This window comes from Bombyx mori, chromosome 23 (assembly GCF_030269925.1).
Source record: "Bombyx mori chromosome 23, ASM3026992v2".
Taxonomy (NCBI): domain Eukaryota; kingdom Metazoa; phylum Arthropoda; class Insecta; order Lepidoptera; family Bombycidae; genus Bombyx; species Bombyx mori.
The window spans coordinates 3,106,671-3,124,685 of record NC_085129.1 but is presented as its reverse complement, the minus strand read 5'-3'; the positions used below and the strand labels follow the sequence as shown (position 1 = coordinate 3,124,685).

Genomic DNA, 18,015 nt, shown 5'->3' with positions numbered 1-18,015 from the left:
AATAAAAGCATTAGTTTTACGACCGGCCGTTGCCTGATCCACGATGTCCATATATCAATTCCAAAGTACTATAAGAGGGGAGTTTTTCTGTTTCTTATTTTGGTGTTTCTATTACTTCAACACTTTCTGGTTCCAGTTGCATTTTATTATTAAAATCATTTATACTAAGATTTAGATATTAAGATATGAAAAAGATGCAAATATCATATTTTATTAATTTTTCTGTATTTTTATTATTATATCTGACGCTGGCAGTAATGTCCGGAGCATAATTAATCCGTTGTGTATCCAGTTAGATACATTTGTATATTACTTCATTAGATAAAGGATATGTCACAAGGCCTAGAAAATCTATTTGCGTTTATAAGCTTCTTCATTGTACGTAGTCTAAATGTTTTCTTAGAATTCACTGTGCAGAGAGTCTATGATTTCTATTGCATATACCGTGGAACGAATTTGCCGCCCACCTGGTTTTAAGTGGTTACAGGAGACCACGAATACCACCACGCACCCAGAGACATAAGGTCTAAGTCTTATTGCATAGTACCATATAACGGCTGTACCTTTTCTAATACTGGAACGCTTTTTTGTTTCGCGATAAAAATACACAGAGTCAGGTAGGTACCTAGTGGGGAGATGCTGTACCATTTCCCATGTAACACAAAGTATAGAGAGCATCGCTAGACACATCGTAGTTTTCAAAGAAATATCAAATCTTTCAAAAGTAAGAGATATCGAGAAAAGTAATCAGAGGATATTATAACTCATTCTTTCCATTCATCTATTTTATATATTTACATTGGTTGTATAAAATGGTTTCTTTGAGTTTATTATTAAAAAAAATTGTATTTGTAAGAATGTAATTGTTTATTTCTCAAAGGACTCCATTTAATGCATCGACGTCCACTACTATACTATCACATATATCCTGTTCGTCGTCATCGTTTTGAGCGTAGCTTGGAGCGACCGCAATGCAGTACAGCTGTAATAAACGAAATAGTAGCTTAGTACCAATGATAATAACCTTTTTTTACCTACCTAACCGCCCTTCGACCCAATTAGTCCTCGAAGGGCTATTCTGGCTCGTCATGGCTGGGGGAGAGAATTTGTTAACATCTACTCTAGAAAAAGCAGTGCTTCGTTGAATCTAATAACTGATCGGAAACAATGAGAAGATCCAGCGAGAAACTCAGTGGGTTGTTTCTGGGAAAAAAAATGACCGAGGCAAGTCACACAAATTTAGCCGTAATCTGGATCTATGTGTATTATGAGAAGAGACTGAAACAAATAGATATATAAGTTTACATAAATAGATATTAAACATATTTGACGAATTTTTATCATTTTCCGGGGCGCTACTTACTGCACTACTAAGTCAGTTGAGTATTCTACTAAAACGTGCAAAGGGATCGCGTTTTGAGTGCTGTTAATTTATGGTACCCTTAAATGTAGTGGGTAGGCTGTGCCCTTACACCCAACTAAGCTATAAATAAAGAAAATAATAGCCGAAGATTGAAATGGAACTTTAATTCATTGAAAAAGATATATCTATCGTTCTTTAAATCGCCCAGAAATTAATAGTCTAGTGATTATTAAATTTAACTTACCAAGCAAAGCAGTAGAAGTAAATTGAAGGCTTTCATTGTCGCTTGTATGTTTCACGTTTCGTTTGGATGAACTAAGTGCTCATTATATTATTTGATGTGGCATTTTATATACATCGAAAGCGGAGCTCAGCACCTGCGCAAGTGTCAGCTTAGTAAGAATAGTTATTTTCATTCAGTTTTCAATTGAAATTAATGCAACAATTTGATTTATTGAATACTGATATAATTGATAACGGTGATAATTTATTTTTTGTTTTGTTTTTATATAATCAAGCCTCATATAATGAAATTGTTTTGAAAAGATGCATTTGCGTTGTTCGACGCTATTGAATGATCCATTGAATTCATTCCCATTATGTTATTGTTCGCATGTGGTTCAAATGTCTTTGTTTATGTATAGGCGGCTTGTAATTATTATGAGTAATAAAAAAAACAGTGTCTCACAGAATATGAGAATAGATTTTGCATGCTGAAAATTTATTATTATTTTTTCCTTTAAATATTTACGTCATTTCGCCATTGTTGCTTATTTCAGTGTTATTCGGCGGTCAAACATTTTGTAGTAGGAAATTCGGACAAATTTAATCGTCATCTCAAGTAGAATGGCCTTCTAATACGTTAAGACCTCACACCGGAGCAAAGTAATATGTATTAAGTCTCTTTACAAACAAGTCGTATTTTTCATGGCACACTTTGGCTTGAAGACGTTCTACAGCAGTATTCTGTACGATTGCTTTTATTTATCAGTTAGATGGATAGATGAGGTCACGGCCCACCGGATTTTAAGCAGTAACAGTTACAGGAGCACCTATATCGTCTTCTCGCATTAAAACTGTATAATTTCAAAACTTACAAATTTTACAGGAGAGTGTTTTAAAGGTTTAACATGTGATATTTTTAATATCTCATCATCATCTTTAATCATCTTTGCAACATTAATTTTTTATTTTTTACCAGTTAGATTATCTGTCTTTTAAAGTAAGATAAAATTATGTATTAATTTTGTTAATAGTAGTCAAAACATAGGTAAACTAAAAAAAAAACTTTTTTATATTTTCTAATTTTTTTTATTGCTTAGATGGATGGACGAGCTCACAGCCCACCAGATGTTAAGTGGTTACTGGAGCCCATAGACATCTACAACGTAAATGCGCCACCCACCTCGAGATATAAGTTCTAAGGTCTCAGTATAGTTACAACGGCTACCCCACCCTTCGAACCGAAACGCATTACTGCTTCACGGCGGAAATAGGCGGGGTGGTGGTACCTACCCGTGCGGACTCACAAGAGGTCTTACCACCAGTGATTACGCAAATTATAATTTTGCGGGTTTGATTTTTATGACACGATGTTATTCCTTCACCGTGGAAGTCAATCGTGAACATTTGTTGAGTACGTATTTCATTAAAAAAATTGGTACCCGCCTGCGGGATTCGAACACCGACCGGTGCATCGCTTCATACGAATGCACCGGACGTCTTATCCTTTCGGCCACGACGACTTCATATAACTAAAACTAAACTACGCTCTTTTGACAGTATTTATGAGAAAAGTGCTGGTGATACCAAATGATTCCGCATATTAACTCAATTTCGAATATTTTTGGAAATTGCACCCTTTTAATGCGAAAAGACGATATATTATGACAACAAAGTAAATAGCACCACCCATCTTGAGATAATTATGAGTTCTAAGTTTTATATTTACAACGGCTGCCCCACGTTTCAAACCGAAACGCATTATATGCTTTAGGGCAGAAATATCTAGGGTGGTGGTGATACCTATCCGTTTAGGTCACAAGACTGTCTACCGCAGGTAAATTAGATTTTTAAAACACGACGTTATTCTTTCCTTTAGGAATTCATTCGTGAATCTATATATTAATACATAGCAAAAACTTTGTATCCCTTTGTACGAAAATTGCGCGGACGGAGGAGTATGAAATTTTCCAAACTTATAGAGAATATAGAGAAGAAGTGCACAATGTTAATATATTTTTAAAATAATGCATAAAAGATACATTAAATCAATAAAGAAAACATTACACACACTACATACAATATATTTGAAGCACACACGCATGCATACTATTTATTGTCAAACTTTTGTTCTTGACGTCTGTTGTCAAATTGAGAATAGATTAAATATTGTTTGTCTTTGTTAATATTTTTTATAGTGTAGTCTTGGCGAAATTTGTGATTATAGAAATACAATCATAATAGTGTACAAATAAGTTTGTACACTATTATGATTGTATGATTGTAAGCAATTCCAATTAATTATAGTCGAATTTCGACTACTGCGGGACCTCTAGTATGTGTTAAATATGTAATGATTAGTAAAACTGTTATGTGTCATACGTAATGATTAGTAAAACTGGTATCTGTCTACGGGATTCGAACACCGGCAAAATTCGCATCGCTTGATGCACTAGGTGTCTTATCCTTTCAGGCCAGGACAGTGTCTTTGAAACACTAATTTAAAAGAATACAATATATCCTAAGTATTTTCTTTAGTTTCCTCGAGTCATAGACATAATTAAAACTATTGTTACGGTTTAATCTCTACTTAGTATTGTCATTAGTTACTTCGATCAGAAGACCGTGATTATGGAACGTGATTATATCCAATTTAGTAACTTACTTTACGTATTAGCTTTAATTAATTACTTGATGTTATATAAACTAAATTTGATCCTTCCTCACGTGCCAAAGATTTTATGAGAAACATGTTAGTAAACAAAATGTTTATTTACACCGAAAGACGCCGATCATCGGCGATGGTGTGTGAGCAACTGATAGCTCGCGTCATTACCTGCGACTACGGGGCTACGAGTTTTTGCTCATTTCCACTGATTTTCTATAACTGAAACGAAATGACGTAACATAAATATACATGTCGCTCAGTAAATATGCCGTCAAAGTTCTGGCGGTGGGAACGTCGAAGATCTTTTTTTCTATTACGACACACAAATGAAAAATTAGTTTAAAAAAATGGTGCGCGTGCAACTTAGTGCACGTAAAGAAGTGCATCTTCTTTTGCGGTGTGTTGTGTTGTGGTTTTCTTTATTTTTCATTCTTAAATCAAATATCTCTTGTAATAGGGATTGCTTTGTGTAAGAAAAGTGACCTAGCTCGCTTTGTCCTTTGCCTCTCTTCACGGTCGAGTGGTTCGCGAGGTGCTCTGTCTATTTTTGAAGTGAAACTTCTTTAGAATCGTTGTGATGTGATTTCAAACTCAATAAAACGAAAAAATGAAACGTGAAGTTAAAATATCAATTGACACCTCATACTATAAAAGATGATTTACAATTAGGTATTTCTATTTGGTTTGTCATCAACAGATGTAGCTGCACGTAATTTCAACAATTCCTGAATCGCGATGACGAGATGTTACACAGTTGATAGACCTTCTCGTATTTCTCTTGCCAAATCATACTTACCTAGCGTAGACATACCGTGATCATGCAGGCGGTTCCCCCAGGGTGAGGGTGCTCCATTGCACTGCGGAGTGGTTGGCGGTTGACACTTGCGATTATCCTTAATTTTTATAAGTTTCACTTCTAGTGTGTGTGAGTTGCACACACACATATTTAATTTTCACTCTCGCTCTTCCTAAATTGTATCGTCTCTCTCTAGCCGTAACGAATCTGTCGTGAGTTAAATTTTACTCTCAATGCGCCTTAAGAAGATCCACTTCAAAAAGTTTCACAAATATTTATTTAGAGTTAATTCAAATGTATGTACAGGCTGTGAAAATCATAAAATTTAACTATCTCGTATTGATAAAATGCCTATATCTAGACGATTAACTTGTTTTCTTAATTCGAGCAGAGAAACCGTATTCTCTGTGTGTGTCTTCTTTAGAACCGTTGTCTTTAGAAGCAAGATGAAAGAAAAACAAAACTCGAAAAGCGATCCAAACATCTAAAGGAGAGAATGAGATAGAATATATGTGCTGGTTTTACTTCTCCCGCGCGTGAAAACATGTTTTTTGTAATTGCATTCTTTTATTTCTTGTCCTATATGTGGCTTGTGTTTGTGCATAGCTGTATATCCAAGTATTATTAATGAATATATTATAACACAGGTAATATTTCATGTAATATTTCTCTTATTTCTCGTTCTCTCAATGTTTTAGTAACGCAATTCAATGCCTTAATTTCTTAACAAACGATATCAGAACGCTGCAGAGCTCGTCAAAATCCGAGGCTTTGAATCGTAAACGTTTTAAGTTATAACTTGAGAACTTTCGCGAAGCCGAGTTTGGAATGCTCCAAACGGAATTTGCTCTGTTTCATCCAAACTCTTCGGATTTCACTGGGAATCATTTTATTGTACATTTTAAGTGTAGAGCTGCGATGCCGGAGTTTATGTTTATGTATTGTATTCTTGTTTTATTATGGTCTTGCAAAGTTATCGGTCTCTTTCACAAACTGACGTCATACATGAAGATACGAAACTGGAAAGGTAGCATGTACTTAGGTACGATAGGCAGTGGCTTAGCTGTGCTCCCAGCATTGCTGACGTCCATTAGCGACTCTTACTACCTACCATCAGGTGGGTCGTCAACTCGTTTCAAAAAAAAATTGTCAAGCAAAAATAAAAAGACTTTATTTATAAAGTATCCCATTGAGATTAACTTAAGCTGAACTTAGGTTTATGATTTTTTTTTATTGCTTAAATGGGTGGACAAGCTCACAGCCCACCTGGTGTTAAGTGGTTACTGGAGACCAAAGACATCTACAACGTAAATGCGCCACCCACCTTGAGATATAAGTTCTAAGGTCTCAAGTATAGTTACAACGGCTGCCCCACACTTCAAACCGAAACGCATTACTGCTTCACGGTAGAAATAGGCAGGGCGGTGGTGCCTACCTGTGCGGACTCACAAGAGGTCCTGCCACCAGTAAATTATTGTACAAATTTATGAACAGCGTTCCAAATGAGAATCATTTCGAATACATGTTTCTAAGAGGTGTGGATTCCACAGACCACTGCTCCAAATAGACAAATGAAAATATTTAATTTAGAGATGTCTACAAACCTAAATCACTTATGCCATTTCAAAATAAGTAAACGTAGTTAAAAAAATACAAAGAAACACACACACACACATATATTATGATTGGCTTTAGAAAATAATAAAGTAATAAAATATTTTATTTCTTAACACACAATATACCTTTTCTTCTTATTGAATTTCATTTGTTTTTCTTTGATTGTTATTGTCTGTAATAAAAATATGTACATATATTCTTACTCATCGGAAAAAAAATGTGTATAGTGTATTAGTATAAATAAATAAAAGTACATTCTTTTGTCGATTTGTTTATCTTTGGATACTGCATTAATCGAACAATTTATAATACTGAATGCGATTTTGTTAAATTAAACACTTGTAACTCTTTGAAGCAGAAATATTAACGTGGGTGGACGAGCTCACAGCCCACCTGATGTTAAGTGGTTACTGGAGCCCATAGACATCTACAACGTAAATGCGCCACCCACCTTGAGATATAAGTTCTAAGGTCTCAAGAATAGTTACAACGGCTGCCCCGCCCTTCAAACCGAAACGCATTACTGCTTCCAGGCAGAAATAGTCAGGGTGGTGGCACCTGTGCGGACTCACAAGAGGTCCTACCATCACAGAGCTACGAACGTATGCGAAAGTTGTTTGAATATTTTTTCAAGTTAGTCCGACAGAGGAAAATATGTTTTTTTGCGGATACTAACATCAACACAATTCATGCCATGTTTGTATTCTTACGGCGTGCCGAAATTATGAGACGATAGAGGTATCTTCGCAGGTCACAAGAGGACGCTTACATCTACGAGTCAATATATTACGTGGTCGCAATTGTAAGAGAGTTTGTAGACTTATAGAGACACGAACAATGTTGCCTTGACAGGTTTTTATGGTCAATGGTCTAACGACGAAATGAAAATGGTTCTTTTATTCCTAAGATAGGTGAACTTATTCACGGTCAATCTGGTGTTGAGTGGTCACCGGAGCTCATAGACATCAAGCACGTTAATGCCGCCGCCCATCTCGAGAAAATCTGTTCTAATAATAAACAGACTTGTTTTAACGGACTTAGTTTAGGCTCATTGAACTTACAGTCTTCCCATATTAATATTATTATCTGAAAATATAGTTTACTGCGGATGGTAGAACCTCTTGTAAGTCCGCACGGGTAAGTACCACCACCCTGCCTATTTCTGCCATGGAGCAGTAATGCGTTTCGGTTTGAAGGGTAGGGCAGCCGTTGTAACTATACTTGAGACCTTGGAGCTTATATCTCAAGGTGGGTGGCGCATTTATGTTGTAGATGTCCATGGGCTCCAGTAACCACTTAGCACCAGGTGGGCTGTAAGCTCGTCCATCCATCGAAGCAATAAAAAAATTCCTGTGAGCTCTGATATTATTTTGAAGGCATTGTCGCAAAAAATTAATAGTCCTTTTTATATCAGCAGCGGGTTCATTTGAACAACCAATGTTCCACAACGCCGGTTAGCAGTATTTTCCAATCCAAACCATAGGCTAGTTTTACTTATATTAAATATAGGGTTGCTACTAACGACTTTATGAAGTTTATATATTCTGAAGTAAAAACCTATGATTATTATTATTTACGTACACTCCCTAAAACTAATCTTAATATTCAGTAATATCTGGTTTAGCTATTTTAAATAAGTAATCGCTTTGAATCTTTCCGTAAATACCACAGCTTCTTAATAATTTCGATTTAATATCACCTAGCTCTCGAGATTTTTAAAGATAACTAGTGGTCCCCTGGTAGTCGAAATTCAACTGTAAATAATTGAAATTATAAGTTTGTACAGTATTATGATTCTATTGTCAAATACTATTATCCGGTAGTATATTCATTCGCGAAGTAACTGCTCTTGAATTGTTAGGTCTCCTTTGGAGGCGCTCGGGCAGCTGTTAGCAAATCCCACCCCTCCTGGCTGCTTTGCTCGCCCACCTGTCCTGGTGAAACTGGAAAGGCCTCCGGGCCACTAGTAATCTTTCAATCATATAATAATAATAACAATAAAAACTATTATACTTCTACAATCACAGACTACACTTTAGACAAATATTAAAATAAAGACAAACAATATTACTCTATTCTCAATTTGACCACAGACTATAAGCAATAAGAAAAGTTTGACATTATACAAATAGTGTGCATGTGGCGTGTGTGTATCAAAAACTTGGTAGTGTTTGTAATGTCTTTTTTTTATTGATATAATGTATTTTTATGCATAATTTAAAAAAAATATAAACATTCTGCACTAATTTCATACTCCTCCGTCCACGCAATTTTCGTAAAAAGGGGAACAAAGTTTTTGCTTCACTTATTAATATATAGATAATTCACAATTGGTACGTCCATCCTACAGTTCAAGGGAAACAATAATGTTGTGCATCACTCGGGCTCTGGTAAGCACTGCAAGCTTTGCCCTCAAAAGTTGACAAATAATTGTAAATAGACATGCTTTAACAGAAACCGACTTCAAATAGAAAAAAAAAGATATTCCAAAACAAATTAATATACACTAAAAACAATAATCATCGAAATCGGTTGGCGTGATATCGAGTTATTTATTGAGTTATTTGTCGCGCACGCACTTAATGCAAATTTAAGACTTATATGGTTTTCTCAGAGATACCATTATCAGAACTAGACTAAATTTGAAATGGGACCAGACGGGAAGCGTCAACTTTCTAATATAAAAGAATCATCAAAATCGATTCACCCAGTCAAAAGTTATGAGGTAACAAACATAAAATCTTACGTTACGGACGTTTTTTCCCGGTTAGGGTACCCCTCCGCATCATCTCATAAGGAACTTCGTTCCAAAAAAAGAATTATCAAAATCGATTCACCCAGTCAAAAGTTATGAGGTAGCAAACATAAAAAAAACAATTGAGAACCTCCTCCTTTTTTGAAGTCGGTTACAATATCATAACGTATTTCGTTGGACATTTTTCTCATTGCTTATTGACTATCGATTTTCTGGGTATTCCCAGAACGTCCACGTTGCTAGTGTCACAATCGTGAAATGTTTGAATGAAAAAAATATACATATTTTTTAATTTTAAAATGGAAACGTTTTGAATGATTCAAGTTCGAAATGTTGTTTTCTGTTTGATACACAGACGAACTTCTTTTTTTGCCCGCATAGGCAGACGGGCATACGGCCCACCTGATGGTGAGTGGTTACCGTCGCTCATGGACGTCAGCAATGCCAGGGGCAGAGCCAAGCCGCTGCCTGCCGTTTAATACTTTCCACCAAATTTATTTGATGTCGACACATTGTAATATGTTACTTTTATATAATAATTTTATGCAAGACAAACGGCCCGCTCCGGTTCCACTCGGGTCTTTAACAAAAATTTCAACGATATTTGACGTTTTATTTTTTTAAATAAAATAACACTTATTGCGGCATAACTGTAATAGTTAGAAAGATGCTGTCGCGACACTTTTTGTAAATAATAATGTGTTCTACAAAGTCGTAGTACATTATTTTATTCTATCATCAAGTTTTCACAGGGCACGCGATGTAAAGATTATTTTAGGTAATTTTTTTACACCTTGGGTTACATTATTGGAGTTTTAGCAAGGATCCCTAATTTTTTCAAAAAGGATTATAGCCTATGCCACTCGGGAGTAGTGTAGCTTTTAAACAGTGAAATAATTTTTCAAATCGGTTCAGTAGTTTTGGAGCCTATTCAATACAAACAAACTAATATTTCCTCTTTATAATATTAGTATAGACAATCATAACGCGTTAACGCGATCTTTTAATTGCTCAGATACGCGAGCTTAAATCCCATTTGATGCTAAATAGTGATCGGAGTCCATTAATAACGTAAATGATGCCATTCCATCTTGAGACATGAGTTCTAAATCACAGTTTTATAGTAAAACGGCTGTCCCGCCTTTCAATCTGAAACAGCAGATGGTGGTACCTACCCGTGCTTGCTCACATAACAACCTACCACCAGTCTCTGTTTAAAACCTCGTTATGTTCCTTTATATATTTACTGATTTTGAATTAAACCTATCGTCGGTTTCCAGTTACTTTTGATTTATTGAAAAGGGAATTCACGAAATTTCTGTAAGCTTTGAAATGTATGAATTAGATTACAAAACCTTGTAAAGTAAGCAATATCTGATACATAGCAATGAGGGCTCCCCCAGGAGATCTTCGTTTGTCGGATGTGTACTAAAATGCTGCCACAAATTGTAAAATAAAACAATTTGAACGGATTTTGTTACAAGAGAATTATGTATAGTGACAACTTACAATCAAAATGTATTACTTGAATTGTTATTTTAGTTAAAAATTGTAATTACATTGTAATTGTAATTACAAGAACCAATAAAATGTTTGAGTGTTGAGAGCATATATTTTGGAATAGTATTTGTAATATTAAGCAGTATTTTGAAGCAATGTATGTTGCTTATTCTTTTTAAATCAAAACAAAGTTGATTTAGTTCCAATATTAACAGATTTATTAACAAAATGTTGAAAGTTGTTAATTATATATGTAGTTATATACTAACCAAAACATAGAGCTTAAGATAAGATAAGATTTTTTTTGAAGCAGCATTTTAAGGATAAGCAATAAAACCAGTGCGTACTTAAACTTATCGGTTTAACTGGTAATTCGAGAATGGATCGATTTGTGTAATTGATCAATCCTTGAACGTCAATGAAGGTGAAGTTAATTTCATTATAATTTAGATGCGTAACAACAAACGCATGTGTGTGTGTGTGTTGTCTTGATGAGTATATACGATTTTGAAAAAATTGTTTCTAGTAATTTAGGTATAGTTTCTCTCATATTACTATTATATTATAATATATTGACGTATTGCAAATGAGGCACGTGCCCATTTAACCAATGAACGTTTTTCACATTTACGTAAGTGAAGAATACGTCGTGAATACAATGTTCAATGGTTTTCAATTTATTTGGACAAATAATGGCATCATTGTCCAATGAATTCAATAGAATAATTAAATCAGTAATAGGATACTCGTAATATATGCAGTTTTAAAACTTAAACATAACACGCTTAAATAATAAACTGAACCCACAAATAAAATAATCTTTTTTAACCCTTTCCGGTCCTAAGACTAAATTACATATATACACAATACGTGTAGACCTCAAAGGGTTAAAGCCTGTCGGTACTAGTAAGGATATTAGAGTGAAGTTATAAAACTAACCTTTTTTTTTTTTAGCGCTGGGGAATCCGTTTACGGATACCCGGTCGAGAGGGGTAATAGGCCGGGTTATGTCGGACTCCGGCGCCTCCAGAGAAGAAGAGGGAGAAGAGGAAGACCAAAGTCCTCCTCTTCTTCCAATTCCTACCGGGAGACTACGCCTTGAGAAAGGCGCGCCAGGCTACCACGTAGGACCCGCCCCGCAAAACCGACTACCGACTAAACCCCATCGAGCTCCACCACTCCGACTCCACGAAACTGTGCTGAGCGTCATCATCCGGATGCCCGCACTGGTGACAACCCGGATGTGGCTCTCTCCTGCAGACCCTCCACAGGTACCTCCCGAAGCAGCCATGCCCCGAGAGGACCTGCGTAAGGCGGTATAAAACTAACCTATTGTCATCGCTTCTTGATGTGAGCATGAAGGTATGAGGCATGAGCGTAAGTTAATCGGACGACTTAATGTCGGGGAAAATGATATTCAAATCTTTTAGTTACATAGAATTCTATGTATGAAGCTAAGAAAAGCGTGTTAATAAATAAAAATTCTGTACGTAGGGCATCTTTTGTCGAGCGTAACACGGGATGACGCGTGTGAGTAAAATTGCCGATAATTCAATACTTTGGCACATGACCCTACTACATAATTTTACATGTATAGATAATAATTGATCGATTGTTTTCATGGTAGGTCTATCTTACCCTAATATTATTATCACTTCATTCTACTGCATTTCTTGTTTATTGTTTTGATCTTGATCGACAAATTTTAATAGAGGCAGGTACATACAAGCATTTTCATATCAAAAATTTTGAGCCACAGTTAAGAGGCCAACTAGTTCGCTGCGTTCTGGCAAATCGCCATATGTACAGAGCCCGTAACAATAGCAAATCCGTGTGCTTTGTCGTTGTTTTTAGCGACGATTTTCAGTTCTTGCACTGCTTTAGACGAGCTTACTTGGTATTAACTGGTTATTGGAGCTTATAGACGTCATTTTTTTTTTTTTATTTATTGCTAAGATGGGTGGACGAGCTCACGGCCCAGTTGGTGTTAGGCGGTTACTGGAGCCCATAGACATCTACAACGTAAATGCGCCACCCACCTTGAGATATAAGTTCTAAGGTCTCAAGTATAGTTACAACGGCTGCCCCTACCCTTCACACCGAAACGCTTACTGCTTCACGGCGGAAATAGGCAGGGTGGTGGTACCTACTCGCGCGGACTCACAAGAGGTCCTACCACCAGTAAATTCATTCTTCATTAAGAGTGTGCTGCTATATAAGGCCGTCAGCGCAAAAGTGGCCTAAGCTCACCCTAGTTAGTGTGGAGATATCGAGGTTTGAATTTACTTTTACACTGCTTCGTAGGCAAAAACAATACGCGCGAAAATAATGTTTACAAAGCCATCTGTTATCTATGGGTGAAACCAAGGATAGGCCGGTTTTGCGTAAACATTTTTGTGTTTGCAATTTATAAGCACCAATTTTGAAAAATTGTGGTTTAGGCCACTTTAATGCTGATGGTCTCATATACATTAAGGATTTCAAGACATTTAGTTTCTTTGTATAATAATTATGTTGTACAAAGTTGTAATCAGCAATACTCGTATAGTCTTATTCTCGAATTGAATATGGAAATTACAATGTTATTACCCTACGTCTGGACCGGTACGAACATTCGGTTCATTTTTGGATCGAATTGAAGGATATTTAACTTAAACTTAAAAAGGAAGCTTAAATTAAGGGTAGCGAAAATAAATTTGATTAGTCCAAACAAAAAAGTTGATTCTACTACCATCTTCCAAGAATTTTCTTCATCGTTAAACCCGATCCACCAAATGATGATACAAAATTTTGCTAGTAAATACAGTAAAGAATTACTTTGCTAAGTTTTACGATGTTACAATAAAGTAGGTGTAATTTTACTTGAAAATTTCATTAGTAAAACTCGCGTAGAAGTCAAATTAAAATCAAATATAAAGGAATCTGGAACAATTATGGAACCCATAAAGATACCTCAAAATGTTTGCTGACTATTAAAATTACACAAACCGGTGTAGTAAAATGTAGAAGGTGACTTTGAAGCGATTATCGGCTTTTTATTGGGTTCCAGCGCTTAATGTATCTAATGGGTAAGTTTAATTCGATTCTGCCAATTTCCGCAGATCGCCGTGTTGTAGCGACATTTAGTGGTGATGGTGGAAGTTTTAAGAGAAACGCTAGTGTGGAATATAAATTTAACTGTTAAATTTGTTTTTATTAACTGATTTTATTGATGTATCAAACAGTAATCTATCCTTGAGCAGAAATAAACTAATCCATGCCAGTTTGCAGATCGAATTACCACAGGTAATAAACGAAAATACCTTCCGATTTGTACTGGCCGTGCTAGGCAAAAAATATATAATTTCTCATGGCGGATGATATCATTCTTACGTTGAAGATGTCGCATATGAAAAGCATTAAATTATTTTCCACAAAACGCTCACAACTTAAGCCTCTAATTCAGTGATGGGTACATAGCTCGAAATTGTATCGGCCAGCGCTTGCTTCTCTAACCACAAAGAAACTTCCTTTGATACAAGCGTTATTTTGTAATTTTCTTCTCCCATACATTGTCTTATAGAGAAAACTCAGTCAAGATATTTTTAAGCGTCAAAAAAGTAACATCACAATAACTATGTTATTGACGTGTGCGATATGTAAGGAAATTTAATTTAACAGCTTTTTTGTTTTAGGGCAAGCTTAAAGTGAAAAATATATTTGCGTGTAGCTTATATTACGAAATTTATGTTTAGGTTTTTTTATTATTTAGGAGAGTGCGCGAGCTCACGCCTGGCGTTAAGTGGTTACTGGACCCCAACGTAACTGGCGCCACCTACCTTGAGATATGAATTCTAAGGTTTCAGTTTTTACAGTACAATGGCTGCCCCACACTTCAAACCGAAACGCATTACTGCTTCACGGAAGAAATAGGCAGGGTGGTGGTACCTACCCGTGCGGACTCACGAGACGTCCTACCAACAATAAAAGTAGTATATGAAAAGTTAAAGCCATTTTTTGTTAATATTTATAATAATAAAAAAAAAGTGTGTGTGTGTAAGTCATACACGGTAGAAGTGAAACTTATAAAAAATAAAATTAATCGCAAGGGTCAACCACTCCGCAGTGCGATGGAGCAGCCTCACCCTGGGCGAACCCCCTGCATGATCACGGTATCCCTACACCAGGCAAGTATGATTTAACAAGAGAAATACGAGAACGTCTATCAACTGTGTAACATCTCGTCACCGCGATTCAGGATTTGTTGAATTTAGGTGCAGCGACATCTGATGATAACAAACTAGATAGAAATAAAAGTACCTCAGGGCACTCCAAGAGCCACGACAGCGTGCACGGACGTCAAAAATACACTGAATTAGTCGGGGACGCGAGACCGTGTGGAGCGTTTCGTGATTTGTCGGCGCCGCTCGGAGCCGCTTCGGCAAGCCAATCGTGGCATACTTATTTTTTCGTTTCATCAAGTTTGAAATCACACACAACGATTCTAAAGAAGTTTCATTTCAATATTCTAACAAAATATGCACCGGTGGTATCGATCTAAGTCTGTCAGCACAAAGGTAGCTGTTTAATGCCTTTCTTGAAAAGTCAGGTATACTGGACCCAATAAACTCGTCAAAGGCATTTTGTGCCGCCATTCGGGTACTGAATTTTTTCTCTGCCAATGACGAGCTTACATCCCACCTGTTGTTAAGTGGTTACTGGAGCCCATAAACATCTACAACGTAAATGCGGCACCCACCTTGAGATATAATTTCTAAGGTCTCAGTATAGTTACAACGGCTGCTCCACCCTTCAAACCAAAATGCATTACTGCTTCACGGCAGAGACAGGCAGGGTGGTGATACCTACCCATGCGGACTCACAAGACGTCCTAGGACAAGTCATATTGTTTTGGCTTAAAGTTTTTTAGAATTATTAAATTATAATATTTTTTCAGAACAAAACTTTTTGTCCAAGATTAATCCAATCAATTTCCGAACAAAGTACTACCTTAAAAAACACTCGGAAAATATATTTTTTTACTAAAACGGATAATTGCCGAAATTCGACCAACCTCAAGATTTATAATAATTTTATGTATTACGGTTTCTCCTGTGTTTGGTTTTTGATATTTTTTCTTGTGAAGGTGGGATCAAAATTAACTGTTTGTATTTTGTTGGAAGTAAAAACACTCGTCACTTACTACTTAATAAATAAAAAGACTCCATTGAGCAGTTGGTGGTGCAAAGGATAGTCGAGGGCAAACGTTTTTGTGGGCGAACTCCAACACGATGGACCAGCCTCATAAAATCTGTGACTCACTCCAACTTAAACGATTGCTCTCACTCTGCGAAACACCGTGCCATATGGCGTCGCGAAAGTATCGGTATCGCAGGATCCGACTGAAGCATGACCATGTCCACTCTGCAAGAGTGTATGACTAGGAAGAAGAAATAAAAAGAAGATCGGTTGATAAACAGAGAAGAAAAATTAAAATGAGCTGTGTATGATGGAACATAAGTGAGAGCCCGAAGGTCTTTCCAGCTTGGTAGAAGTAGTGGTGCTTGCTAACAATCGCACGAGCGCCTCCAAGATTCTCAAAGAAGATCCAGCGGAACTCAGCGGGTAGGAGTAGTGACATTGAATATCATTTCAAAACAATATTTTGCAAAATTTCCATTGCATCCTAAATAATTAGGACTGGCACGTACAAAGCGTCATCTGTCCTACAAGGCCATCATTTAGGCGGTCTACAAATGCAATTAAATAAAACAACACCCTGAATGATGCAAATATTACAGCAGTCGTCTTGCCTATGTTAATTAAAGACAACGATTAACAAAATTTTACAAAAATATATGGTCGGTGCATTGCAGGAAACATGTATTCAGCTCTTTAGTACCGTACAAAAGGCGCCACAAACATACTCCGCGTTTTATCCAAATACCTCTCATCATCGCGTCACAGTGTAAAGCATTCCCTTTGAGTCCGTGTTTGGTGAATGCAGCTATGCGAGTTGTTGAAGTAACAATGGGTCAGCGTGCGGTATACGAAGGCGGCCTTAACCGCATGAATACAGTGCAAATGCTTTACGGCTAGTTTACAACAATGTTAATGATTTATAAAAGCAAATACGGGTTAGTTCACGAAAGCTAAATTTTTAGAACTGTGATTCTTAGGAGTGTTTATAAATCATTGATCATTCATATTTGCGGTTCTAGGTTAAACAATCAAATCTATAGAAGGAACAACCCGTAGCGTAAACCCCTTCCGGTTGAAGAATGGGACTTAATGATTTACCTCCTGGCGGTGTAACGGGTCTCTACCTGGTGGGCTGGTTACGGCTGGGCCTGGGCGGTATAGTAGACGTAGAGTTGTTTTCGTGACTTCGGGGTTGTTGACCGCGGTAGCCGTCTTACCTCTCCCGGGTTTTGTCTCAAGTGTGCCTTGTATGCTGAGAACGAGCCCAGGAGAGTAATAATATAATTTGTCTTGTGTAGTGGTTGAAGTACTTGGAAGGACTACAAATTAAAACAATATATAAGAACTCACATTATTCAAAATAAATGATGTTTCATAACTGCTTTTTATTTAGACTGTGTCCAGTACACACCTTCAGTCGCACCCACGCGCTGTCAACACACTGACTGATGGAATGTCAAGTGTCTTCGTTGCCAGGAAATTGCTGAACTTTGTCTTTCCGACACTGAACGGAAAGTTACTAGATAGCTTTTTACTTGAACTTATTTCGTTATTCTCTCCTCGGTCTCTATCTGCAATCTCGTAAAAGTTTTAACAAAGCCAGAGAACTATTTCGATGAATAACGATAATTGTTAATCGCAAATTTTCAAATGAATGTGAAATTAAAAACTAATAAAATAAAACTATTTTTATTCAAACGTTCCACTTAAAGCACACCAAAACATAATATAGATATGTATCAACACTGTGTAATTAAAATTATATCGCGGAGAAAGAGTGTTGGCACCGATCGGCTCGAAGGAACATCTCCTTTACAATTGGTGGGACGTAAGCCCACCGTACGCCGATACAATAGCTCTTGCTTTTTAAATAATCTTGATTTAATAAGCGCTAATTTCAAAAAATATATATA

At 36.5% G+C, this 18,015-nt stretch overlaps 2 long non-coding RNA genes across 5 annotated transcripts in view; one reads left to right on the top strand and one right to left on the bottom strand.

The window, feature by feature from the left end:
• The window catches only part of LOC119630301 (uncharacterized), a 69,684-nt gene that overhangs the window by 23,019 nt on the left and 28,650 nt on the right, over window positions 1-18,015 (top strand). For both annotated transcript variants that reach the window (XR_009976229.1, XR_009976228.1), the window contains exon 3: window positions 11,876-12,283. This is a non-coding gene — a long non-coding RNA (uncharacterized LOC119630301). The remainder of the gene's footprint in view (window positions 1-11,875; window positions 12,284-18,015) is intronic.
• Window positions 844-17,471, bottom strand: LOC119630364 (uncharacterized). Of its 3 annotated transcripts, none has more exons than XR_009976227.1 (3): window positions 17,453-17,471; window positions 1,608-1,740; window positions 844-982 (listed from the first exon to the last, which is right to left on the bottom strand). It is a non-coding gene; the product is annotated as an uncharacterized LOC119630364 (long non-coding RNA). The 3 variants fall into 3 exon arrangements; XR_005246136.2 differs by lacking the exon at window positions 17,453-17,471 and adding an exon at window positions 4,251-4,374; XR_005246135.2 differs by lacking the exon at window positions 17,453-17,471 and having other exon boundaries at window positions 1,608-1,917.